Here is a 26,968-nt window from a genome sequence, read left to right on the forward strand (position 1 = left end):
CACCGGGCAGCACGGAACGGAAAGCCTCGGACTGGACTGGACTGATGGCGACGAACTTCGGACTTCGGACTTCAGTTACGGGTGGGCCTCCGGATACCTCGGACCTTGGACTCTCGGCTTGGGCTCTGGTCGGGACTCGCCGCGTTCCTCCACCGTCTTGTTTGGATGCTGGACCGCCTCCTCCGTCTCCTCCGTGGGCCTGAGGGATACTTGAAGCAGAAATATCTGCACTTGGCCAGTATGGTTCCGTCACGACTGCAGAGGGTCAGGGGGTCGGCGTGGCTTCACCGACGCGTGGGGAAAGGGCAGGTACCTGTTCGGGCGCCATTATGTGGTAAATAAATAAATAATACCCTATTTTTGACTAGGCATATATCATAACAGATAGCTCAATAAATAAGAGTCAAGATTCGAGGTAGTAGGAGTTTCTGCAGGTTTATTACAGCATAAGGACAGGATCAGGACAACCTGCATAGGAACAGAATGGCAGGGCTAGAGTGGCCCGGCAGCTGCCGGGGCTGGGTCTGGGATGAGCGCGCTAACTTTTAATAACAATACACGGGCATATATACATAGCGCGAACACATGTTATGTTATGTTATGTTATAGGTTTTTGTACCGCGCACAGCTACCCCAGCAAAGGGGCGTCCTGGCGCCAAAGAAAGGTCAACACAACATCACTAAGCGCACCTGAATCCAGAGGACTTAGTTAAAAAGGACAGTTTTAATAGCACGTCTAAAAAGGAGTAAATCCTCCATAGCTCGAATTTCACTGGGAAGTGAGTTCCACAGTTTCGCCGCCACTACTCGGAATGAGCGGCCGCCCATCCTGCTTAGCAGAAAGCGAGGAACAACAGACAAATTCTGCCCCATCGACCTCAAGGAACGAGAGGGTACATAAGGGGTCAGTAAATTCATCAAGATAGGTGGTGCCGTACCTTTCAGAATTTTAAAAGCTAGGCAGAGCACCTTGAACTCGATCCGGCGAGCCACAGGCAACCAATGGAGTGATTGCAATGCTCTAGATGCTGAGCAGCGTTTAGGCAATCCTAATACCGCTCTTGCGGCGGAGTTCTGAACTCGCTGCAGCCGTGTGAGTTCTGCCTTGTTCGTACCTGCCAAGAGGGCGCTGGCATAATCTATCCTAGACAGCACAGAGGCCTGAACCACGAGCTGTCTAGTAGGGGCATCGAAAAACTTAAGCACTGGCCTGATGCCCCTGAGTATACCAAAACAAGAGGCAGCTACCCTCTTAGTTTGGCAAGTAAAACTCAGTGTGGTATCCAGCCATACCCCGAGATTTTTTATCTCCATAACGGGCGCCGGAATCATTCCTAGTTCGGGGGGCCACCAGTTGTCACTCCACCGTCCAGGTTGCTTCCCAACCACCATCACCTCAGTTTTCTTTGTATTCAATTGGAGGCAATTTTGGTTCATCCAATTGGACACCGCGCGCAACCCCTCTCGGAAATTCAAGGCGTCCACAGGTGAGTCCTCAGTTAGTGTGACCGCCAGCTGCGTGTCGTCCGCATAGGACACCATTGACAGGCCCCAGCGTTTGACTACCGCAGCCAGCGGACTCACATATAAATTAAAAAGAGTGGGGCTCAGAGATGATCCCTGTGGAACACCCGTAGTGAGCGGGTGCGAGGTGGATTTACCAGGTGGAATCGCGACCTGGAAAGATCTGTTAGAAAGGAAGGAGCGGAACCACCCTAAAGCCATACCCCCGATCCCAGCATCCTCTAACCGCCGCAACAAAATCTCATGGGACACCGTATCGAAGGCGGCACTCAGATCGAGCAACAGGAGTGCCGCTGTTCGTCCGGTGTCCAGTACAGAGCGCAGATGTTCTACCATATAAAGCAAGGCGGTCTCTGTACTGTGGCCTGAGCGAAATCCGTTTTGCGTGGGATCCAAGATGTTAGCTTTGGCAAGATGGTCGGCCAGGATCCTATTCACATGGGCTTCGGTAACTTTAGCAGGCCACGGCAGCAGTGAGATGGGGCGGTAATTTTCGGGTTTCTTAGGGTCTAGGGTAGGCTTTTTTAGGATTGGTGTAACAACCGCTTGCTTCCACTTAGTGGGCACCATTCCAGAGGACAACGACTTGTTTATCAGGGCCAACAAGGATGAACGACAGATGGCCTGCATATTTTTAAACTGAGTCGGCAACAGAGGGTCTGCAGGGGATCCTGATTTAATTTTTTGACTCAAAAGATCAAAGTCCTCCTCAGAAAGGGAGCCCAGATTATCCAGGGTCGTATCAGTTCCCCTTGGTGAACCATCAGAGTCCAAGTGGTGCGTGGTGGTAGGGAAGGTACGATAAATTGCTTGGACCTTGTGAACAAAAAAGGAAGCCAGGCTCTCACAGTGCTGGTCCGTGCAAATTTCTGCAGCAGGAGCCCTCTTAGTCGTCAGGTCTTTTAGGACCTTAAAGATTAATTTAGAGGGGTTAGAACTATTCTGAAACTCCTGCGCATAATAAGCGGCACGCGTCCGACAGACCGCTCTATGATAGGCCTTAGATAGGGTGTGGTAGTAAGTTTTCCGTGCAGGGTCATAGGCTTTCCTCCATTGCCTTTCTGCTTGCCTACACTCTCTTTTAAGAGACACCAAGGTCTCATCATACCAAGGGCTATGGGTCTTGGTACGACCCTTGGAGCGAGCCAGGGGTATGAAATAATCCAAGGCCGTTCCGATCCAGTCACAAAATGAGTTATACCCACAGTCGACATCCAAAAAGGTAGGTAACGGTGTTTTTTCTAATAGGGAGTAAAAGTCCTCCAGTTTCAGTTTATTCCACTGGCGAGAGATAGAGGATTTGTTCTGTGCCACAAAAATAGGGTCTGTCACCACAATCGATGCTTTCACCAACATGTGGTCCGTCCATAACAGCGGTGCCGGTGGGCATATAGTTATGTCCTCCAAGGTGGTAAAGAACGGATCCAATATGTGCCCGCCTGAATGAGTGGGGGTCGTTACTCTTTGTGAGAGCTGCAAAGCTTCCAGGTCAGCAAGGCAGCTCTTAATGGCAGGCAGGGATATGCGATCAAAATGTAAATTGAGATCGCCTATCACATTAAAATTCGCACAGCCCATGGCTTCTATGCTTATGGCATCCGGGAGAGCGGCCCTAAAGGCGGCGTCGCAGCCCGGAGGCCGATATATGAGGAGACCTGAAAGGCTAAAACAATGAGAGAAAGATATTCTAAAACGGGCACATTCGCAGTCCGGGAGTTTTAGTTCCTTCCATTCACAGGGAAAACGACGTTTTACTGCCATCGCAATGCCACCCCCTCTCGAACCGCGGTTGAGAGTAAACACGGTATAGTCAGGCGGGAAAGCAAGGTTTAAGATGGCAGTATCCACGTCCTGAAGCCAGGTCTCAGTGATAAAAAACACATCTGGGGAGTCATTAGTCACAATATCAAGGATCTCCGCCTGATGTTTGACCAGAGATCGGACGTTAAGGCTGAATAGACTGACAGTCTTCGCCCCAGGCACATTAGACCTGTGGCCTGAAGACTCAATAGAACAGATTCGGGAAGGAGAGGGCAAGCACCAGCAACAGTGAGTGCACCGATACGGACCTCTTAAGGGCGCAATAAGCGGAAGAGAACATATGGAGACCTTATCCCGTATGGCCAGTAGATCTGCGCTAGCATATCTGATGGTAGGAGAGGGCATCACGACGAAGAAAGTATACCGCCGCGCGCCGCGCTTCCTTAGCGCTGACGGGCGCAGACGGGCAGACTCTGGCTCGACTCAGGCGCGAGTCAGGCGCTCCCGCTGCGCGTCACCGCTGCGCGACTAAGGTGAGCTTTAAATACAGCCTCACCTGTTCTCCAACCGGAGACTAGAGCGCTGCTTGAAGTGGCGCGCTGAGAGCCAGCACCCCCAATATGGCGGCCAAGCGTCGCCGGTATGGGAGGAGAAACACGAAAGGACTCCGCTCTACAAGCGGTGAGGGGCCCAATTTAAGATGCAAGTCTGCGGACAGTGAAACACAGGTAAAAATACAGCAAAGAATATTAAATGCCACAGAAGCGCAAATGCGACTTAAGTTTTAAAATCACGAATAGCGCTGCACGCATGTAGTGCTGGAGTCAGGGAGCGCGTTAAAATATGTAGTTGTCTATCCAAAGGTCGAGCTGCACTAGAGGCTCGCCCTAAATACAGCCTCACCTGTTCTCCAACCGGAGACTAGAGCGCTGCTTGAAGTGGCGCGCTGAGAGCCAGCACCCCCAATATGGCGGCCAAGCGTCGCCGGTATGGGAGGAGAAACACGAAAGGACTCCGCTCTACAAGCGGTGAGGGGCCCAATTTAAGATGCAAGTCTGCGGACAGTGAAACACAGGTAAAAATACAGCAAAGAATATTAAATGCCACAGAAGCGCAAATGCGACTTAAGTTTTAAAATCACGAATAGCGCTGCACGCATGTAGTGCTGGAGTCAGGGAGCGCGTTAAAATATGTAGTTGTCTATCCAAAGGTCGAGCTGCACTAGAGGCTCGCCCTAAATACAGCCTCACCTGTTCTCCAACCGGAGACTAGAGCGCTGCTTGAAGTGGCGCGCTGAGAGCCAGCACCCCCAATATGGCGGCCAAGCGTCGCCGGTATGGGAGGAGAAACACGAAAGGACTCCGCTCTACAAGCGGTGAGGGGCCCAATTTAAGATGCAAGTCTGCGGACAGTGAAACACAGGTAAAAATACAGCAAAGAATATTAAATGCCACAGAAGCGCAAATGCGACTTAAGTTTTAAAATCACGAATAGCGCTGCACGCATGTAGTGCTGGAGTCAGGGAGCGCGTTAAAATATGTAGTTGTCTATCCAAAGGTCGAGCTGCACTAGAGGCTCGCCCTAAATACAGCCTCACCTGTTCTCCAACCGGAGACTAGAGCGCTGCTTGAAGTGGCGCGCTGAGAGCCAGCACCCCCAATATGGCGGCCAAGCGTCGCCGGTATGGGAGGAGAAACACGAAAGGACTCCGCTCTACAAGCGGTGAGGGGCCCAATTTAAGATGCAAGTCTGCGGACAGTGAAACACAGGTAAAAATACAGCAAAGAATATTAAATGCCACAGAAGCGCAAATGCGACTTAAGTTTTAAAATCACGAATAGCGCTGCACGCATGTAGTGCTGGAGTCAGGGAGCGCGTTAAAATATGTAGTTGTCTATCCAAAGGTCGAGCTGCACTAGAGGCTCGCCCTAAATACAGCCTCACCTGTTCTCCAACCGGAGACTAGAGCGCTGCTTGAAGTGGCGCGCTGAGAGCCAGCACCCCCAATATGGCGGCCAAGCGTCGCCGGTATGGGAGGAGAAACACGAAAGGACTCCGCTCTACAAGCGGTGAGGGGCCCAATTTAAGATGCAAGTCTGCGGACAGTGAAACACAGGTAAAAATACAGCAAAGAATATTAAATGCCACAGAAGCGCAAATGCGACTTAAGTTTTAAAATCACGAATAGCGCTGCACGCATGTAGTGCTGGAGTCAGGGAGCGCGTTAAAATATGTAGTTGTCTATCCAAAGGTCGAGCTGCACTAGAGGCTCGCCCTAAATACAGCCTCACCTGTTCTCCAACCGGAGACTAGAGCGCTGCTTGAAGTGGCGCGCTGAGAGCCAGCACCCCCAATATGGCGGCCAAGCGTCGCCGGTATGGGAGGAGAAACACGAAAGGACTCCGCTCTACAAGCGGTGAGGGGCCCAATTTAAGATGCAAGTCTGCGGACAGTGAAACACAGGTAAAAATACAGCAAAGAATATTAAATGCCACAGAAGCGCAAATGCGACTTAAGTTTTAAAATCACGAATAGCGCTGCACGCATGTAGTGCTGGAGTCAGGGAGCGCGTTAAAATATGTAGTTGTCTATCCAAAGGTCGAGCTGCACTAGAGGCTCGCCCTAAATACAGCCTCACCTGTTCTCCAACCGGAGACTAGAGCGCTGCTTGAAGTGGCGCGCTGAGAGCCAGCACCCCCAATATGGCGGCCAAGCGTCGCCGGTATGGGAGGAGAAACACGAAAGGACTCCGCTCTACAAGCGGTGAGGGGCCCAATTTAAGATGCAAGTCTGCGGACAGTGAAACACAGGTAAAAATACAGCAAAGAATATTAAATGCCACAGAAGCGCAAATGCGACTTAAGTTTTAAAATCACGAATAGCGCTGCACGCATGTAGTGCTGGAGTCAGGGAGCGCGTTAAAATATGTAGTTGTCTATCCAAAAGGATAGCATTACATTGCAGTAGGCGTAGCAGTGGGTGGAGCAGAAGGTGTGACGCGTAGCAGTCGCGAAAGATAACAGTAAAAGTAGGTGTAACTGGGCGTATACATAGACATGTGGTGCAGACGTAACAGAATATGTCATGAATGGGGCGGAAACATTGGAGGGGGCTACCTAAGGAGCCGGGACCTCTAACCTGGTGGTGCGCGTAAACTGGCAATGACGTATCACTAGGAGAAGCTGGGGGCTATGAACTCTGTGCTAGGAGCAGAGACTAAAGTCTGGAGGGTCGGAGCGACATGTACCTAAACCCTATCTAGTATCTGATGTTTAGGGAACATGTTGATATAAACTAGAAGTCATGAGGGGAAAAGCTAACTTGACTCTAAGACTGGACCATGCATTATTCTACATGTAGTGCGTGATGAAGAATATTAAATGACCAGTAAATACAGTATTTCTCTAACATGGAGACGTGAAGGCTAGACAATGACGGAAACTATTGATGCAGTTCAGTAGCTTAGGAATGCAGAGAAGGAGGACTAAACTGATAGCTGGAATCATAACATACTCTTGGCAGACTCGGAGGCAGAGCCAGGCTGCACCGGGCACTGTGAGGCAGGAAGCAAGTGAAAGGTCGAGGATACAGGTGGGGGCTGTATCGCTCCTTAACGAGGCTTCAGGAGACAGGAGCTGAATCTGATGTCCAGGCCCTTTTGAGGCCTAGAAAACGGGGACTTGTCAATTGAAATAACGTGCACACTGAGAAACGTGGCAACGTAGCTTTACATAGGCCTGATATTCGTAGTATTCACGAGGACTGGAAAATGACATACTAGAGGTGGACACAACTGTAATTGCGTCATTAATCGGACATGGGGAATAACATATGCATATTGGTCATGCACACATAACATATGATGGATGACACGTAGAGACACAGAACATGACAAAATTTACTTTTCCACACATCATCAGCCAGGCTAGCTTGAATCCAGTGTCAAAGTGAAAATGGGATCCAAGTCTGGGCATACCCTGCCAACTTAGAGAGATAAATGCAAAAAGAACAGATGATGGCCAGAATGCTGAACAAATCAAACATTCACCCCCAGTCACAGATCAGGGTTTAATTCATTGTTCTTTTGCTCACCACACCGTTCCAGTTCAGACACAGCCCTATACAAATCAGTCTTGACCCTGCTCGAACAGCCAGGTCTTGAGTTGCTTCCTGAAGGAGAGGTGGTCTTGGGTCAGGCGGAGGTGGATGAGGATGGGGAGGGAGTTCCACGTCTTGCCCGCCAGGTAGGAGATGGATCTTCCTCCCGTTGTGGCTCTTCGGATGAGGGGAACGGCGGCGAGGGCGTGGCTGGTCTGTGGTAAATAAATAAATAATACCCTATTTTTGAATGAATGAATGAATAACAGATAGCTCAATAAATAAGAGTCAAGATTCGAGGTAGTAGGAGTTTCTGCAGGTTTATTACAGCACAAGGACAGGATCAGGACAACCTGCATAGGATGACCCAGCAGCTGCTGGGGCTAGGTCTGGGATGAGCGCGCTAACTTTTAATAACAATACATCAACTTATATACATAGCGCAAACACATAGCATTACATTGCAGTAGGCGTAGCAGTGGGTGGAGCAGAAGGCGTGACGCGTAGCAGTCGCGAGAGATAACAGTAAAAGTAGGTGTAACTGGGAGTATACATAGACATGTGATGCAAACGTAACAGAATATGTCATGAATGGGCGGAAACATAGGAGGGGGCTACCTAAGGAGCCGGGACCTCTAACCTAATGGTGCGCGAAAATTGGCAATGACGTGTTACTAGGAGAAGCTGGGGGCTATGAACTCTGTGCTAGGAGCAGAGACTAGAGTCTGGAGGGTCGGAGCGACATGTACCTAAACCCTATCTGGTATCTAATGTTTAGGGAACATGTTGATATAAACTAGGAGTCATGAAGGGAAAGGCTAACTTGATTCTAAGGCTGGACCATGCATTATTCTACATGTAGTGCGTGATGAAGAATATTAAATGACCAGTAATACAGTATTTCTCTAACATGGAGACGAGAAGGCTAGACAATGACGGAAACTATTGATGCAGTTCAGTAACTTAGGAATGCAGAGAAGGAGGACTGAACTGATAACTGAAACTATAACATACTCTTGGCAGACTCAGAGGCAGAGCCAAGCTGCACCGGGCACTGCGAGGCAGGAAGTAAGTGAAGGGTCGAGGATACAGGTGGGGGCTGTATCGCTCCTCAGCGAGGCTTTCAGGAGACAGGAGCTGAATCTGATGTCCGGGCCCTTTTGAGGCCTGGAAACGGGGATTTTATAATGGAATAACGTGCACACTGAGAAACTGGCAACGTTACTTTACCTAGGCCTGATATTCGTAGTATTCACGAGGACTGGAAAATGACATACCAGAGGTGGACACAACTGGAATTGCGTCATTAATCGGACATGGGGAACAACATATGCATATTGGTCATGCACACATAACATATGATGGATGAGGCGTAGGGACACAGAACATGGCAAAATTTACTTTTCCACATTCCCTCCTTGTCACTACGTTTCCATCAGGAAACATCAATTTTCATGATACCCTCTATCATTTCATACAGTACCATTTGCTCGTCTCGAATTGTCTTGGAACGGGATTTAGAACGGGGCTTGGGACTAGGAATACAAGAGGTAGCGCACATGCCGCAAATCGCAGGGCCACATTGTATACAGAGGCAGCAGCTAAATATGATCGCTACTGCAATACCTAGAAAGAACAGGACTTTCCATCCACATGCGGAAATTATATTCCAGAACCAACCGGACCATGTCCAGGTGCCTGGATCTTGGTGTAACAGATGTGCAATTTTATGGAGTCTGGTTATAGCTGAATAAACAGACGGCGCGTTATTTGGAATGAAAATGCAACAACTAGATCCGAGAACTCTACAGGCCCCGCCCCTATCGGCCAGTATGACGTCAAGGACGAGACGATTCTGTAAAACGACAATTCTCATAAAGGATTGCTCTTCAGTTAAGTTACCTAGAGCGGAGGCAGTCTCATCTACTACTGCTTCAAGGGTTCTTGTTAACCTACGAATTAGCTTACTATTTACAACTGTACCTAGATAAGGGAAAACACCTTTATCTATATCTATGAATTGCTCTGCGGCGGTTTCAGTATAATCGACAATCGGGAGGTTTCTCTTGTGTCTAGTATGTACTAGAAAGGAATTCCTATGATAGTCAGGTGGAGCTAGAAAAACAGGTGGCAGTAGGAAGGCAATGTAACAGGTTCCCTCCCAATCGAGGGGCAGACGAACATATGCGGTTTGACCACAAACAAAATATGAATGACGTGAAGCTTTGAAAACAGATTTCCCACTGTCACTATACTGGATAACAGTAGTACATTCACTATGACCTACATGTATGGAACCATAATTACGGACACATAATTCGCCCTTGACTGGTAGTACTGAAATAGCAGGTAAGTCTGGAGTAGTATCAGACTGAACATTCAGGACCATGAAATTTGACGAATAATTACCTAAATTATATACTTCGTTTTCTAGATCTAAACCTGTTCTGTGGGGAAGACCTTGCTTGTCTGGAAAACATGTACTGGTAAGAAAAGACATATCTGTTGAGGATGACGTTAACGTGGACCATGCTCCACACGAACCATTGTGTGAGAATGGATAAGGAAAGAGTGGCAGAACTCCCTTCGGTGTCTGGAAAGGGGGGAGTCGACCACACACCCAACAATTAGTGGCATTGCTGGTCTGGTGTGAATAATGTAACATACGGATGAAAGAATTGTTGCGCATAGCAAGGCGGTAAGAATATTCGTGAGGAGGCAGATCACTAAACGTGTGCTCTACTGTAGCATTAGCAGACATATTTACATGAGGAACTGGAAAATACAGATAGAACGCATAGCTGGTGCAGGAAATCATTATGCTGATGAATAATACGAAACTCAGAAAAACGATACATCGGTTTGCGTTTAGACTGACTCTCTCACTATGGGGGTCTATTTTATACATGTCAGAAACAGTCTAACCGTTTCACCTAGGGGAGGACTTATACAATCAAACTGACTGACTTATTTTACTAGACCTGAGCTTTAACTTATACTCCTGCTGCGGAGTGTTCTCTAACAAGGGAGGGGTTGTAATAATGTCTTGTGCGGGACAGTCCTTTAAAACAATGTCTTGGCAGTTTTTAGAATCTTGGGAATCCTGGGAAATGTTTTTAGAAACTGGTTTCAATCCTTTGAAAAGTTTAACATGAGAAAGGTGAATCCATCCTTTTCTGCCTTCCAACTTGACGGCTGTACGGGTGGTGAGGAGGACCTGACGGGGCTCCTTCCAACGTGGTTCCAGCGGACTTGATCTGTCAAAATTTCTGATCATCACCAAGGAGCCTGGAACGATCTCGTGCGGTGCCACCTCGGTATTGTCTGGAAATGCGGCGGCAACCTGTGAACGACATGAGTTGAGGGCAGACATCAAGGAAGCTAGGTAATCTGTCAGCATATTACATGAAACATCGGTAATACTTCGGGGTCTAGGAGTACCCCACATGTTAGGGGGGCGGCCGAATACGACCTCATACGGGGACAGACCTGATCTAGAATGTGCGACCATGCGCATATAAAACAAAGCGACTGGCAGAGCTACTAGCCAGTCCACACCTTTTTCCTTACAGACTTTTGCAATACGGATTTTCAGGGTCTGATTATGTCTCTCGACCAGACCGGCTGCTTCAGGATGGCGTACACAATGAAACTTCCACTGGTACCCTAACAACAGGGAAACGTGCTTCATGAGTTCAGATGAGAATGGCTGACCGTTATCAGAATATACGACTCTAGGGAGTCCGTATCTAGGGAAAAATTCACGAACCAACTGCTTGGCAGTGGTCGCGGCTGTGTAATCTGGGACTGGATATGCTTCTGTCCATCTGGACAAAGCGCATACAACTACAAGGACATACTTGAAACCTCGACATCGCTCCATCTGAATATAATCCATCTGGAGGACCTCAAAAGGGTGGTCAGGGGGCTGGAAACCACCTTGTTCCACCGGGACACTTTTACCTGGGTTAAACTGACAACATATCATACAGGTACGGACTTTCTGCTTGGCTGCAGCTCGTAAATGCTTGTTGAACCAAATGTTCTGGATACTGTCTAACATAGCTTTTTCTCCTAAATGTGCTGGACTATGTGCGGTATTGATAATGACTTGAACCATAGAGTCGGGGAGAAACCATGTGGCTCTACCCTTCGTTAACCATCCTTGATCTGTCTGGACCCCTCCTTGTTCAGACCATTTCTTGATTTCATCGGGAGTAGCATGTAACTGGATATCTATGACGTCTTGTGTGGGGTCCTTAACTGTCATGCATGTAATCGGATCTGGAGTATGTGTCATGTTAACTGGAATGTCTGGAGTCTGTGCTGTAAGCTTGGCTGTGCGGTCTGCTAGATCATTACCTTGGGAAATAATGTCAGTAACTTTCGTATGTGCTTTGCATTTCATGATAGCAATGGATGCCGGTAAATGTATGGCATCTAACAGGGCTTGAATAAGGAGACCATGCTGAATCTTGGTTCCATGAGAAGTCATGAAACCTCTCTCCTGCCAGAGCACTCCGAAGTCGTGTACAACTCCGAATGCGTAACGTGAATCTGTGTAAACATTAACTTTCAGGTTCTTGGCGTGTATACAGGCTTGTGTCAGAGCAACTAGCTCTGCTGCTTGAGCGGACAGGGTATCAATACGGTGTGTTTCAATAACTTCAGTGTCAGTAGTCACTGCATACGCGGCGACTAGTTCTCCTGTACTAGTTCTCATACATGAACCATCCACATAAAGTGTCAGGTCAGGATCTGGTAACGGAATGTCTGTCAGGTCTTGTCTTGGCTTTGTCGTAATATTAACTACTTCCACACAGTCATGTGGGTCAGAATTTGAACTAACTGATGGTAACAGTGTAGCAGGATTCAGGACGTTGCAGCGTCTAATTTCTATGTGTGGCTGGAACAGTGTCAATTCATAACCTGTTAAACGTGCAATTGTCAAGTGCTGAGTTTGTGTTCGGTTTAAAAGAACTTCTACTGAATGTGGGACTTGTACTGTCAGGGAATGTCCTAAAACTATGGAATCACTTTGTCTGATAGCTAGTGCTGTGGCTGCAACTGACTTGAGGCACGCAGGCAACGCCTGGGCGACTGGATCTAATGTGCTCGAAAAATAAGCACAGGGCTTGTATTGTCCTGCTTGATCTTGTGTGAGAACAGATAATGCTGTACCTTCGCGTTCAGTAACGAAAAGTGTAAAAGGCTTACTGTAGTTCGGTGTAGCTAGAACTGGAGCTTGGCATAGGGCTTTCTTTAACTCATTGAAACTAAGTGTATGGTCAGACGTCCAAGGGAGGACAGTCGATACGGCTGCCTCCTGTGTCGTTAACTGTATCAGTGGCTTGGCTAGAAATGCATACTGGGGAATCCATTGTCTACAATAAGAAGTAAGGCCGATAAAGGCACGTACCTCCTTCTGGGTTCTGGGCTGGGGAAGACTCGCTATTAACTGGATACGGTCGGGTGTCAACTGCCTACCCCTCTTGGACAGTAAGTGTCCTAAGTATACCACTTGCTGGACACAGAATTGAAGCTTCGAAGGTGACACCTTGTGCCCCATCTCGGCTAGGAAATACAAGACTGTAAGTGATGCTCGCTCGCAGTCACGTTCAGAACGGGCTGTGATCAGTAGATCATCGACATACTGGAGCAGGGCAGTGTCAGTTGGCATGTGAATGTTGTCTAGTTGTCTCTTGAGTGCTTGACTGTAAATACTAGGACTTTCTGTGAAACCTTGAGGAGCGCGTGTGAACATATAGCTCCTTCCATTTAAACAGAATCCGAAAAGAAACTGGCTGTCTGGATGAATGGGAACACTAAAAAATGCATTCTTAAGGTCTATGACAGTGAAAAACATGGCTTCGGAATCAATGGCTGTTAACAGGGAAGAGATATCTGGAACAACTGGGTACTGAGGAATAATACATTTATTAAGCTCTCGTAAATCAATCACTAATCGATATACTGGGGGTGCATTTGGATCAGTACGTTTCATGACTGGAATGATCGGAGAATTACATACATTGGAGTCAGTTTCTACAACTACTCCTTGAGCCATGAGCTCGTCAATAATTTTGGATAAGGCTGCTACAGCCTCGGGTGGCAATCTGTACTGTCTGATTCGTGGTAACACTACACCTGGCTTGAGAGTCACACGATGGGGTGTGATTTGCATGTAACCTACATCAGTTGGACCTTGCGCCCATAAATGCTGCGGAACATTAGACAATCTTGAATCAAAATCTCGTAATACATAGTGACCCTTAAAGTCACGTAGGAACAATCGTATTCCTTCTGGGGAGCAGCAAATAACTGCACCTAACTCTTTCAGTGTCTTAATGCCTAATAGATTTTCTGGACATGACTTAGTAAGTAACAGATCAGTAGTACGGGACAATGGACCTACTTCTAGAGTGACTGGCTTTGATATCTCGTTAACTATTGGCTTTCCTGAAAATCCAAGGGAAACATTTCTTGAGCCTGAGAGCGGAGCCCCTGGAACTTCGGCGTGACTAATTGTGGTCCTACTTGCCCCTGTATCGATCAAAAACTTTCTGTCTTTCCCTAATACTTGACTGTGAACATAGGGACCTTCTTGGTCTACAGGTATCTCGATGAGAGGCAAGCCTACCTCCCTCTCTAGGCTGTTTCATGAATACTGCTGGTACTCTGGATACTCAGACTGTGCATACTGGTACATCTGCGATGTAACATGCTGTGTTGCAGCGATAGGCTGCGGTACTGTAACTGTCTGTTGTGCATTCTGTAGCTGAGGAATCTGTGAAACTTGTTCTTGTCTAGGCGGACGTGGTCTTTCTTTAGTCTTACCAGTAGCTATGTTATGTTTCAGAACTGCACACTCGTTTATAAAATGACCTGGCTGTTTACAATAATTGCAGTTCCCTTTAACGGAAGCTGCAGGATGACTGGCTTGATTCGGACCCCTCTTCTGACTGTCTTGAGGAACAGATTGTGCAACTAGCACTTTCATTTTCGTGTCTTTCATACGTTTTCTTTCGTGTTCTTGCTCTTCCCTGATTCTATTCTGGTGATACTGGAGCATCTGGAGCATCTGGGACGGAGTATTTGCTTGCCAGGTGCTTTCGACTTTCAAAACTCGATTTTTAATTTGTGGGCTTGAATTCTCAACTAATTTAGTAACGAAAAGGTGAGGGTATGACTCACTACTTGTCTTGAGACCACTATTGATACTGAAACATTTCTCAAATCTAGAATAAAAATCACTAATATCTTCATCTTGTTTCTGTTTACAGGCTGAGATTGCATCCCAGTCTTCTTTTCTCGTTGTCAATAATCTGGGTAAAACTTGAATCAGTAATTCTGGTAATTCTTTACATTTATCTCCAAGACCGGTACCCGGTACTCGTGCCTTGTCTTCAGCTTCTAGAGCTGCCCAATCGATCTTTTTCTCTCCCACCTCCCATTCTTTTTCCTTTAGCTTTTCATACACCCCTGCGGGCAGCAGGACTTTTAACATTTTAATGATATCTGGGTAAGTGTATTCTCCCATACGGAGCATGTCTTTTAATTCTCTATGGAACCCTGCTGGATCTTTGTCATGACAGGGAATTAATTTCTTCATTTCAAGAAGTTCCATCTTTGAAATCGGAGTGTATACAAACACTCGTTGCATATCGCCACCCGCCCCTTGGACTGGGTGGACCTCTCGTAACGGATTCTGTCTGTCTATGTAGAATGGTTTACTTTCTGGGGGTGAGACATGAACAAAATGCGGGTTCAGGAACGTTCTATATTTGTGGCGCTGTTCTAGAATGACACTAATTAAATCGGTACCTAGACCTCTCCATCTATACTGGAGTAACTCGTTCAGGATATCATGTAACGGGCCTGGATCAGAGTGTTGACCCTCATACAGAGTAATGAGGTACTGGATCATATACATACCCACCAGTCGTTGCTCGGCTGGGGGCAGTTTCAGAAACATTTGTGCCACTATTTCGTCTGGAAAAGTGGTAGAATCAGTAATCCATCGGACTGCTGATCGGGCTAGTTCTTGTTCATGCATAGTACTTAATTCGCTATAACCGATTCGTGATTTCAGAATGTGATCGGTAGCTTGAAATACTTGTTCTAGAGAACCTTGTTCTGGTGCTGGATGATGAAAAATAGACTTGTGTTCTAGACGTAAATGGCGATCTGGAAATCTAGATTTTCCTACATACGCTATTCTGGCGGGATTCTCGTCTTCCTCTTCAGGATCAGAGATACTTTCTTTCTCGCTTACTTGTGCTGCTTTACGCTGTTCGTGTAACCTTATTATTTCTTTACGAATTTTCTTGTACATACTCTCCATAGCACCGACGGTCTTGTGCTTACCCTCGGCTATATTATCACTCCACCTTGTCAGGATTCTCATTTCGGCGGAATCTTTAGACGGGTAATCTTGTTCTCTTATTAGACAATTTATCAGGAACTTTAATATCATGAGCTGAATCTCGGCTTTCCTTTGAGACATAATCTCGCCAATACTTTCTGGATCATCCCCTGTACGGATGAAACGATATATTCTGTCTAGATCTTCTTTCATATTCGGCAAGGTGACTAGATACTCGGTCACTCTTCTTACACGTAAGGAATATAAAACCATATTATACTCGCCTGCGACCGGATCATAGACACATTCGTTAAGGGCTTGCCTGATTTCTGTGACAGACTTATTACTTTTAGGAGTACGCTGTGACGCTTGAGCATGTAATTCGAGTGCTGATAAACGTTTGTGTGGCGGTGGGGTTTGAGGAGTAGCTCCTCCTGCGGCCCCTAGACTGGAGTCGTCTACTGAGGCTCTACGTCCTGGCAGAGTGGGAAATGGAACTGTAGGCTGGACCGGGGGTACCGTAACAGGTACTCCGGTGTCTGGAGGAGCGGGAAGTGCCTGATTTGCAGGGACTGGCGGAGCGCGAACAGGATTTGCATATTCGGGGACTGTGTCGTCCAGATAGGACGAAATAAAAATATCAGCTGCGGTCGGTTTGTGACGTAGCTTGGTCGGAATTAATGGTGGCGGGAAATTACTGGATGCCTCTGAGGTCGCTTTTGGCAAACCTTCGGCAAGAAGAGGATACATACCCCTAATAAGGGCATGCCTCTGTCTGTCTGACTGTTCGGCTTTGACTTGTTCACCTATCTCGATTAATTCTCTTTCTTGGGCTCGTTCCTGGGATTCTCTACTTAACTCCGACTTTCTGACTTCCTTTTCGGTTCTTCTATGCGCTTCTTTACGCCATAACTCGATGGCATCTTTCTGTGACTGTCTGGCTTTCTTTTTCCATAATGCTTCTTCTACTCGCATGATACATTCGGCATCCCATGTACCCGATACGGGCCATCTATACTTTTCTTCTAACTGTTTGGTATACTCTACCCACAAATCTAGGTACAGTATGGCGCTTATGCCATGTTTCTGATACATAAAGTGACCTGGACTGTCCCTAGGCGGAACAGGAACTGCTTCTTCTAATAAACCCTTTCTAGTTTTTATCTGACGTAACTTGGAAAAGAGCGGCATTCTAAACTTGAATCGGAACACAATACAATACACGAAAAACAATAACAATTGGGAAAACAATTCAGGCATACCACGACATTGGAAATACATTAAACAATATCATAACATAACAGTTCGAACAGAATACTACCTGAAAATACTGAAAACAGAAACAGAACAGAATTCTCGAGAACGGAACAGACTAGAGTTACTGGATGCACTGCTGTAACAGTACGGAACATACCGGTCCCATAAAGGAACGCATCAAGACCCGTATCCACCTAGGTGAACACTTCGTTTGTGGGCTTGGGTACCACCAACCCACGGACCAGGAGTCAATTTAGACTGACCCTGTCTAGATACTACCCCAGCAATGGTACTCACCGGGCAGCACGGAACGGAAGGCCTCGGACGGGACTGGACTGCTACGACGACGGACTTCGGACTTCAGTTACGGGTGGGCCTCCGGATACCTCGGACCTTGGACTCTCGGCTTGGGCTCTGGTCGGGACTCGCCGCGTTCCTCCACCGTCTCGTTCGGATGCTGGACCGCCTCCTCCGTCTCCTCCGTGGGCCTGAGGGATACTTGAAGCAGAAATATCTGCACTTGGCCGGTATGGTTCCGTCACGGCTGCAGAGGGTCAGGGGGTCGGCGTGGCTTCACCGACGCGTGGGGAAAGGGCAAGTCCCTGTTCGGGCGCCATTATGTGGTAAATAAATAAATAATACCCTATTTTTGAATGAATGAATGAATAACAGATAGCTCAATAAATAAGAGTCAAGATTCGAGGTAGTAGGAGTTTCTGCAGGTTTATTACAGCACAAGGACAGGATCAGGACAACCTGCATAGGATGACCCAGCAGCTGCTGGGGCTAGGTCTGGGATGAGCGCGCTAACTTTTAATAACAATACATCAACTTATATACATAGCGCAAACACATAGCATTACATTGCAGTAGGCGTAGCAGTGGGTGGAGCAGAAGGCGTGACGCGTAGCAGTCGCGAGAGATAACAGTAAAAGTAGGTGTAACTGGGAGTATACATAGACATGTGATGCAAACGTAACAGAATATGTCATGAATGGGCGGAAACATAGGAGGGGGCTACCTAAGGAGCCGGGACCTCTAACCTAATGGTGCGCGAAAATTGGCAATGACGTGTTACTAGGAGAAGCTGGGGGCTATGAACTCTGTGCTAGGAGCAGAGACTAGAGTCTGGAGGGTCGGAGCGACATGTACCTAAACCCTATCTGGTATCTAATGTTTAGGGAACATGTTGATATAAACTAGGAGTCATGAAGGGAAAGGCTAACTTGATTCTAAGGCTGGACCATGCATTATTCTACATGTAGTGCGTGATGAAGAATATTAAATGACCAGTAATACAGTATTTCTCTAACATGGAGACGAGAAGGCTAGACAATGACGGAAACTATTGATGCAGTTCAGTAACTTAGGAATGCAGAGAAGGAGGACTGAACTGATAACTGAAACTATAACATACTCTTGGCAGACTCAGAGGCAGAGCCAAGCTGCACCGGGCACTGCGAGGCAGGAAGTAAGTGAAGGGTCGAGGATACAGGTGGGGGCTGTATCGCTCCTCAGCGAGGCTTTCAGGAGACAGGAGCTGAATCTGATGTCCGGGCCCTTTTGAGGCCTGGAAACGGGGATTTTATAATGGAATAACGTGCACACTGAGAAACTGGCAACGTTACTTTACCTAGGCCTGATATTCGTAGTATTCACGAGGACTGGAAAATGACATACCAGAGGTGGACACAACTGGAATTGCGTCATTAATCGGACATGGGGAACAACATATGCATATTGGTCATGCACACATAACATATGATGGATGAGGCGTAGGGACACAGAACATGGCAAAATTTACTTTTCCACAGGTCGATCGTAGCTGGCGGGTTGGAGTGTAGGTCGTCAGGCGGTCGTTGAGGTATCTGGGGCCTTGGTTGTGGAGAGATTTGTGTGCGTGGGTGAGGAGTCGGAACGTGATTCTCTTGCTGACGGGGAGCCAGTGCAGGTCTCTCAGGTGTCCAGAGATGTGGCTGTGTCGGGGGAGGTCCAGGATGAGTCGTGCGGAGGTGTTCTGGATGCGCTGGAGTCTTTTCTGAAGTTTGGCTTTGGTTCCGGCTTAGAGGGAGTTCCCGTAGTCCAGTCGGCTGGTGACGAGCGCCTGGGTGACCGTCTTCCTGGTTTCGGTGGGGATCCACCGGAAGATCTTCCGTAGCATGCGTAGGATGTTGAAGCATGACGAGGAGACGGCGTTGACTTGTCTGGTCATCAAGAGGGAGGAGTCCAGGATGAAGCCCAGGTTGCATGCGTGGTCTGTTGGTTTGGGTGCGCCGCCCAGGGCAGGGGGCCACCAGGAGTCGTCCCAGGCGGAGGGTGATGATCCCAGGATGAGGACTTCCGTCTTATCTGAGTTCAGTTTCAGGCGGCTGTTCATCATCCACTCGGCTACGTCTTTCATCCCTTCGTGTAGGTTTGTTCTGGCGGTTGCTGGGTCGTTGGTGAGGGAGAGGATCAGCTGGGTGTCGTCGGCGTAGGAGATGATGTTAAGGTTGTGTTGGCGTGCGATGGCTGCGAGGGGGCTCATGTAGATGTTGAACAGCGTGGGGCTGAGCGATGATCCTTGTGGTACGCCGCAGATTACTTCGGTGGCCTCTGAACGGGGGGAGGCGGACTCTCTGGGTTCTTCCGGCGAGGAAGGAGATGATCCACTCCAGTGCCTTCTCCTGGATTCCGATGTTGCTGAGGCGCTGCACTAGGGTGCGGTGGCAGACCGCGTCGAACGCCGCGGAGAGGTCCAGGAGGATGAGTGCCGCTGTTTCCCCGTTGTTGAGCAGGGCTCTGATGTCGTCTGTGGCTGCGATGAGGGCGGTCTCGGTGCTGTGGTTGGCTCTGAAACCGGACTGCGAGTGGTGGTGGTCTCGGCAGTTCTTCTTAGAGCTCTTGAGTTCGTCGGTGAACCAGGATGCTTTCTTGTTGCCGGGTCTGACGGGGGGGTGGGGTCTTCAGTGGAGCGAGGTTGTCTGCGCAGTTGCTGATCCACCTTGTGAGGTTGTTGGCGGCTTGGTTGGGGTTCGCTGAGCTGGCGGGAGGGTTCTGGCTCAGGGATGTGGCGAGCTGGTCGGCTGTGATCTTGTTCCAGCTTCTGCGGGGAACCTGTTGCGGGTGGTGATGGAGCGTGGTCCTTCTGAAGCTGAAGTGGACGCAGCTGTGGTCTGTCCAGTGGAGTCCGGTGGCGTGGCTGAAGGAGATGTCCTTGCTGGAGGAGAAGACGGGGTCAAGCGTGTGGCCGGCGTAGTGGGTGGGGGTGGTCACCAGTTGCTTGAGTCCGAGGTTGGCGAGGTTGTCCAGCAGGGTGGTGGTGTTGCGGTCGCTGTTGTTCTCCAGGTGGAAGTTGAGGTCCCCTAGGAGGATGTAGTCAGCGGAGGGGAGGGCGTGCGGGCTGATGAAGTTGGCGATGTCTTCGCTGAATTGTGTGCGTGGTCCCGGGGGTCTGTAGATGAGGGTGGTCTTGGGGTCGGTGTGTATCTGGAAGTGCAGGTGTTCGGCGGCTGTGAGGGTGTCGTCGGAGTTGGTTGTGATGCGGATGGTGTTCTTGTGGACGATGGCGATGCCTCCTCCTGTCTGGTTGACGCGGTCCCTCCGGGTGATCTTGTAACCGTCCGGGATGGCGATGGCGGTGTCGGGCGCTGAGGTGGCGTTCATCCAGGTTTCCGTGAGGAAGGCGACGTCTGGGGATGTGGAGTCGAGGAGGTTCCAGAGTTCGACGGCGTGTCTGTGGACGGAGCGGGTGTTGAGCAGGATGCACTTCAGGTGGTTGCTGCTGGTGCTCGGCTTGGCGGGTGCGGTGCAGGCTCGGATGCAGGACAACTTGCAGGATTGGCAGGTGAAGGGTCCGTGGGTGCGTCCTGGGGTGGCTCGGTGGCAGCCGTGGGTCTGGCCGGTGTTGAGTGCGTTGAGGGTGGTTGCGTCGTAGGTCCGGCGGGTGGGCTGGCATCTGCGGGGGCCAAGGGTCTTGGAACTGGGCGCGGTCCAGGCGCGGATGGGCGCAGACGGGCTTGCCTTTGGCACGCCTTCGGCGCACAATCGGCGCGTGCACACTGCGCGTACGTGCGGACTCTGCCATAAATGGAGAGTGGGGGGGGACGGAGCGAGGGAGGAGCAGCTGGGAGGCGGGAGTGGGGTGGGGAGGGGAGCGGTGATGCTGGAGGGGACGGGTTGGGGCCACGGGGGAGCAGCTGCAGGGAGCGGGGTGGTGCAGCGGGAGAGAAAACGGCGGTGGGGTCACACAAAAGCAATCAGGGGCACAACAGAGGACGAAAGAAGAACAAATACTGGCAATCCTACAATTACTGGCACAACGAGACAGAGGGCGAGAGAAATACAAGAGCTGGCACAATACAGAGGGCGAGACAGAGGGCGAGAGAAATACAAGAGCTGGCACAATACAGTTACTGGCAAACTACTACTATTACGGGCACAACGAGAACAGGGGCAACAGTGAGGCAGATACTTAACGGGCAGCGGCGGCAGCAAACGGAGACCGAGCACACTGAGGGTGGGCCACGCGGCGGGTGGAGCGATCGGCACTGACCAGGTCAGGTCACCAAGGGCACAAAGAGTCTAAGTTGGAGGCAGCCTTTTTCTGCCATTCTCAGTGTCCAGAGAAGGTGCAAGGACATCATGTCGCACAGTATTGCTCTTGATCTCCTGAGGAGCAGGTTCACAGTCTGGAACCTATGAACCTGACTTTATGGATCTGTTGCCTTGTCGTAGCAAATCTAGACTTTTATTGAAGTTACAGTACAATTTGGGGCTGCTTTTGGCTCTTTGGCGTGCTTCGGGGCTCCAGGGATTCGAAAGGGTGACCAGTTGAGCTACCTCTGGCACGCTCACCCCTGGCATCGTCGGTGCTCTTTGAGCCCGCATGGGGTTCTGCACCAGCTTCAGTGCAGACTTCAGTTCTAGTGCCCTAATCTCTACCCAAGCCTTTGGACATGGACACTGGTGGAGGATCCGCTACATGTATTGCTTCTGATGGATACTTTGAAGGTTACTCACTTTGTGAAAATTCTCCTGTGTGAGACAGTACCTCTTTTGCATTGTTAGCCCCCCACCTTTTGCCTGGTTTTTTATGTGGTTTCAATTGTAGTGCACAGGGTCCCTGCCAACCAGGTCCCCTGTGCCAGTGCTTCTTCCCTGAAAACAAACCCCCAATTGGTGGTAGTTACACCTGTAAGTCCCTAGTAAACGGTACCCTGAGTACCTAGGGCCTGGGAGCTGAAGAGGGTCCCTTGGGACCCCCCTCACTAGGACCGTGCGACTGCCCTTGCAGCCTGAATGCCACTGTGAGGGAGAAAACAACATAGTCTCCGTGGCACCCTACCTGGGTGCCCCTGCCTACTAACACTGCCTGAAGGCATAGGTAAGTCACCCCCTAGCAGGCTTCCCAGCCCTAAGGATGGGTGCACTATACCACAGGTGAAGGCATATCTGTGTAAGCAGATATGCCCCTACAAAATTGGGGACAATTTCCTAATACTGTAAGTAAAATGTAAAATGGGCCCAATATTGTAGGGGCATATCTTGCAGGCGGCTGAAGTACCAATTGGGAGTTTGTTTTTAGAGAAGAAGCACTCGCACAGGGGGGCTGATTGGCAGGAACCCTGTGCACTACATTTGGTACTACATCAATACCAGGCAAAAAAGTGACTGGGCTAACCATGCAAAAAAGGCACTTTCTCATATAATCAATCGGAGTACCCTTCTCTGCAAGAATCCTTGATCGCTGAGCTCTCAGTCCACGTGTGTACCCAGCACGCGTCCTGGAAAGCAGGTTCTACTATGGGGTTTTCCCCTCTGGAGGCGATGCCAGCCTGTCTGCCTACACAAAGGAGCTGCAGGCCAAGGTATGATCTGCATGTGCTTCACCGAGACCATGGTCTCTTTCAAGCTGGGCCATCTGTGGCCACTGCCCAGTAGGCATACTGCTGGAAGAGGTCACCGCTCCTCCCAACAACAGCTCCCTCTGGTCACAGTTGCTGGGAGGGCTTCGAACTTCCTAGTGGGAAGGAGGGCAGCCTGTTGTCTCTGGGTTAGTAGTTTTTCTGGGGGTTTGGGCAACAAAGTGGTGACTTTCCAAAGTCACCTTTTATCTTAAAAGTTACATTAAGTCCGACTTCAGCAATAAGTTGGCTTAATGCGACAATTAATTTGATACCTTGAAGTACCATGTTCAGTGTCCTGTATAGAAGTTTATACTTAGCGTATGAGTTAGTGAAACTCTGTTAGCCAGTGGGACTACTGTTCCTTACTGCAGTATAAACCACACTTGTGAGTTTTCAGGAAATTACGGTATACATTTGACATGTCCTTTTTAATATCTGCGCAATGCCTTATGCATTTATAGGACCTTCCTTAGCTGTGATTTACTGATATTAAAAAGGAAAATTTTGACCTGGCCAAAGGGTTATTTGCTATGTTTAGCTGCCAGCTCAGATGCTACCTGACTGGACTGCAATCGCAGACTTAGGGCCATGTTGTCACTTTGTCTAAACAGTGGCGGCACAACAACTGCTGCAGTCCACCCGTGGCCCTTCACTTACAATCCCTGGATATCCGGTGTTCAATATACTAGGGTTTTATAAATAAGCTAACCAGGCCAGTCTGGGGTTAATCAATTGCGCATACACTTTTGAGGGGTCCGCGCACATGCTCTAGGGGGCCTGGGTAGCAGGGCCCAGTGCACTACAGAGTTGAAAAACCTGCAGCGTCACTCCAAAATTTGGGGAGCGTGTCCTGCAAAAAGGCACTTTCCCTTGGTATCCATCAAAAGAGTATTATTGAAGGGAAGTCTTTTGTTCTCTCGCGTGGACTGGTGCTCCCCATCACACTGGAGCTTCCCCATTAATGCGCAAGTGGTCCTGTGTATCAGTTTATTTTTCTTCCTCCCATTCTCTCTCCAGCTCTCGTCTATGCCAGTTTTGTTTTTTGATGTCCTTCTCATTGTTGTCTTACACTTTTTTATTTTTTTTATTTTCCCTCTTGCTCATTTTCATACTTTCTAACTAAAGCTCCTACTTGCTGCTTCCTTTCACTCTTCTGGGATAAAATAATAATAATAAAGGGTTATATAAAGCGCCTGGTGACGCCTTCACGGCGTGTCCCCGCGCTACGGAGAGGAGAGACCAAAAGGAAGGCGACTAAGAATTAAGAGCGGAGGGATGTCTAGTTTTTATAAAGGTGGGTCTTTAAAAGTTTTCGAAACTTGATTTCAGATGCTTCTAGCCTAATATTGATGGGAAGTTTATTCCAGTTACTGGCTGCCAATAGTCTGAAGGAACGTCCTCCCATTCTAGCTCTTCTGACACGGGGAGTTTTTAGCAGCCCTGCTCCAGTAGAGCGTAATTCTCTGGTGGGTTCATAAGTCTGTATCAGGTCAGAAAGATACGAAGGAGCCTTATGCCAAACAATTCTGTGGCATATTAGGAGTGCTTTAAATAGCACTCTCTTTCTGACCGGAAGCCAGTGAAGTGCGGTCAAGGCAGGCAGAGAAGCAGATCTTTTCGGGAGTCTCAACACTAATCTGGCCGCGGTATTTTGGAGGACTTGTAATCGTTTAAGATTTTTTTCAGAGGTGCCCAAGAGTAACACATTCCCGTAGTCCATGCGGGACGTGACCAGGGCTTGAGTCAGGGTGCGCCGTGCCTCTAGTGGTAATAAATCCAGGGTACGATTGAGGGTTTTCAGTATGCCGAAGCATTTACCCACTAGGCGATTAACATGACCCTCATAGGATAGGTAGGGATCAACCCAAATTCCCAAATTCTTTGCCTCCTTACTGGGGTTAGGTGTGGGGCCCAAACATGCTGGCCACCACTCTCCTGTCCAACTAGAGTTGTTCCCCCCCAATCACCACAACCTCCGTTTTGGAGCCATTGAGTTTTAAACAGTGTGAGTTCATCCAGTCCGCTAAGGCCTGCATACAGGCCTTAAAATTGGAGGCAGCTGTATTAGGGGCTTGGGACAGGGAGATCAGCAGTTGGGTGTCGTCGGCGTAAGAAACTAAATCAACTCCAAACGCCTGCACCACTTCTGCCAAGGGGGCCATGTAAAGATTGAACAGGCTAGGGCTTAAAGCCGAGCCCTGAGGCACTCCTGTTCAAGTGCCAAGGCAGAGGATTTAAATGAGCCATTTTGGACCTGAAAGCTACGGTCCGTGAGGAACGCTTTCAGCCATCTTAGCGCTGACTCCGTAAACCCGGCATTGTTCAGACACTGTAGCAGGATGGAATGAGCTACAGTGTCGAACGCCGCGCTAAGGTCTAGCATTATCAGCGCCATGGTATGTCCTGAGTCTGCCTTTTGACGCAAGGTCTCAGTCGCTTTCAACAGGGCCGTCTCCGTAGAGAAGCCCGGTCGGAACCCAGACTGAGACGGATGTAGGAGTTTGTTTTTCTCCAGGTGGGCCATAAGTTGTACATTTGCTACTTTCTCTGCCACTTTAGCTAGGTAGGGCAGCAGAGAAATGGGTCTCAAGTTTTCTAGCACTTCCTGACTAACATTGTTTTTTTTTTTTTGATGGGCAGGACTATAGCCTTCTTCCAGTCACCCGGAAGAGTACCGGTGGTAAAGGAGATTTGAAGAACATGCCTGAAAAAAGGTTCCAGTACCAGGATGGCATCCCCCAGCACCCTCGGAGGTGCAGGGTCTCTGGGGGAGCCAGATTTGATACTCCGACATATCTTAATTAGTGTCTCTGTAGGGGGTACTAAAAAGGTTCTAAAGCAGTTCTCTACCTTGCTTGCACCTGCAGTTTCCTTGAAATCACGTCCACTGATTATGTCACCCGAGAACGTAGTATAAATATCTTTGACCTTTCCTGAGAAATAATTGGCTATTCTGTTGCATTCCTCAACAGAGTCTTTTCCAGGAGCGTTGGCGTTAGTTACTACCGAAATTTCTTTAAAATTTTTAAAAAGTTCACGCGAGGAGTTTTCTGCCTCTTCTATGCGGCTTTTATAATGCACAGCTTTAGTTCTGCGAAGTGATGTTTTATATTTCCTTTGTGCTTCTTTATACGCGTTCTTGGTTAGGGGGCAAAAGTCAACCCTCCATTTACGCTCTAACTTCTTGCATTCCGATTTGGCCATTTGCAATTCCGATGTGAACCAGGGGGCAGACTTTTTTTCTCTGGCTTTGGTCTTTAAAGGACAAATAGGGGCTGCCACATTTAGTGCGTCAAGAATGCGCTTTTCAAGATTGCTATTCGCGCTTTCACAATCATCGCCTCCTGGAGGGCCTCCCATCTCTAGAAGATGACCAAAGGTGTCAGATGAGAAGGCCTTCCATCTACGTCTGGGATAGCAGTTGTTTTTGCCTCTCAGACTGTCTATATTCGGACAGTGAATCTTAAATGGAACTAGGAAGTGGTCCGACCAGGGGACAGGGACGGGCTGTTTAACGCTCACACCATTCCAGCTACTAAAGACAGGGTCTAGAAGGTGGCCATGTATGTGGGTGGGGTTCTTATTTTTTAATTCTATTTGTAAAGTCAACAAGTCCTGCTTTAAGTCTAAAGCATCCCTGGATAGTTCATCCTCCAAGTGGATGTTAAAATCACCTAGTATCAGAAGTCTGCTTTTTCTGATAGCTAAGTGTGCTATCGTCTCCACTAGGGTGGGTTTAAATTCCTTCAAATTCCCAGGAGGTCTATATATCAGGATACCAGATATGGTAGTCCGGGGGCCCAGTTTGAGAGTGAAGAGGCCGGCTTCCGAGTGGTCTATGTGAGTGGACACCAGGGAACATTCGAGCGGGGCCTTAACAACAATGGCGATGCCTCCACCCCTTCCCTCCTTCCTATCTAGTCTATTTATAGAGTATGCAGGCGGGATGGCTTCAATGATATCAGGCTCAGAATCTTCGCTCAGCCACGTTTCCGTCAGGAAGAGAACATCCATCTTCTCCTCCAAGAGGAGATCCCATATCTGAGTATTGTGCTTCCTTAAAGATCTACAATTA

General features: G+C 48.6%; 1 protein-coding gene across 2 annotated transcripts in view; it reads left to right on the top strand.

The window, feature by feature from the left end:
• ARFGAP2 (ARF GTPase activating protein 2) overlaps positions 1-26,968 on the top strand; it is a 138,264-nt gene that overhangs the window by 77,121 nt on the left and 34,175 nt on the right. The gene's annotated exons all lie outside the window — the stretch shown is intronic.

Source organism: Lissotriton helveticus, chromosome 3_2, assembly GCF_964261635.1.
Source record: "Lissotriton helveticus chromosome 3_2, aLisHel1.1, whole genome shotgun sequence".
Classification (NCBI taxonomy): Eukaryota; Metazoa; Chordata; class Amphibia; order Caudata; family Salamandridae; genus Lissotriton; species Lissotriton helveticus.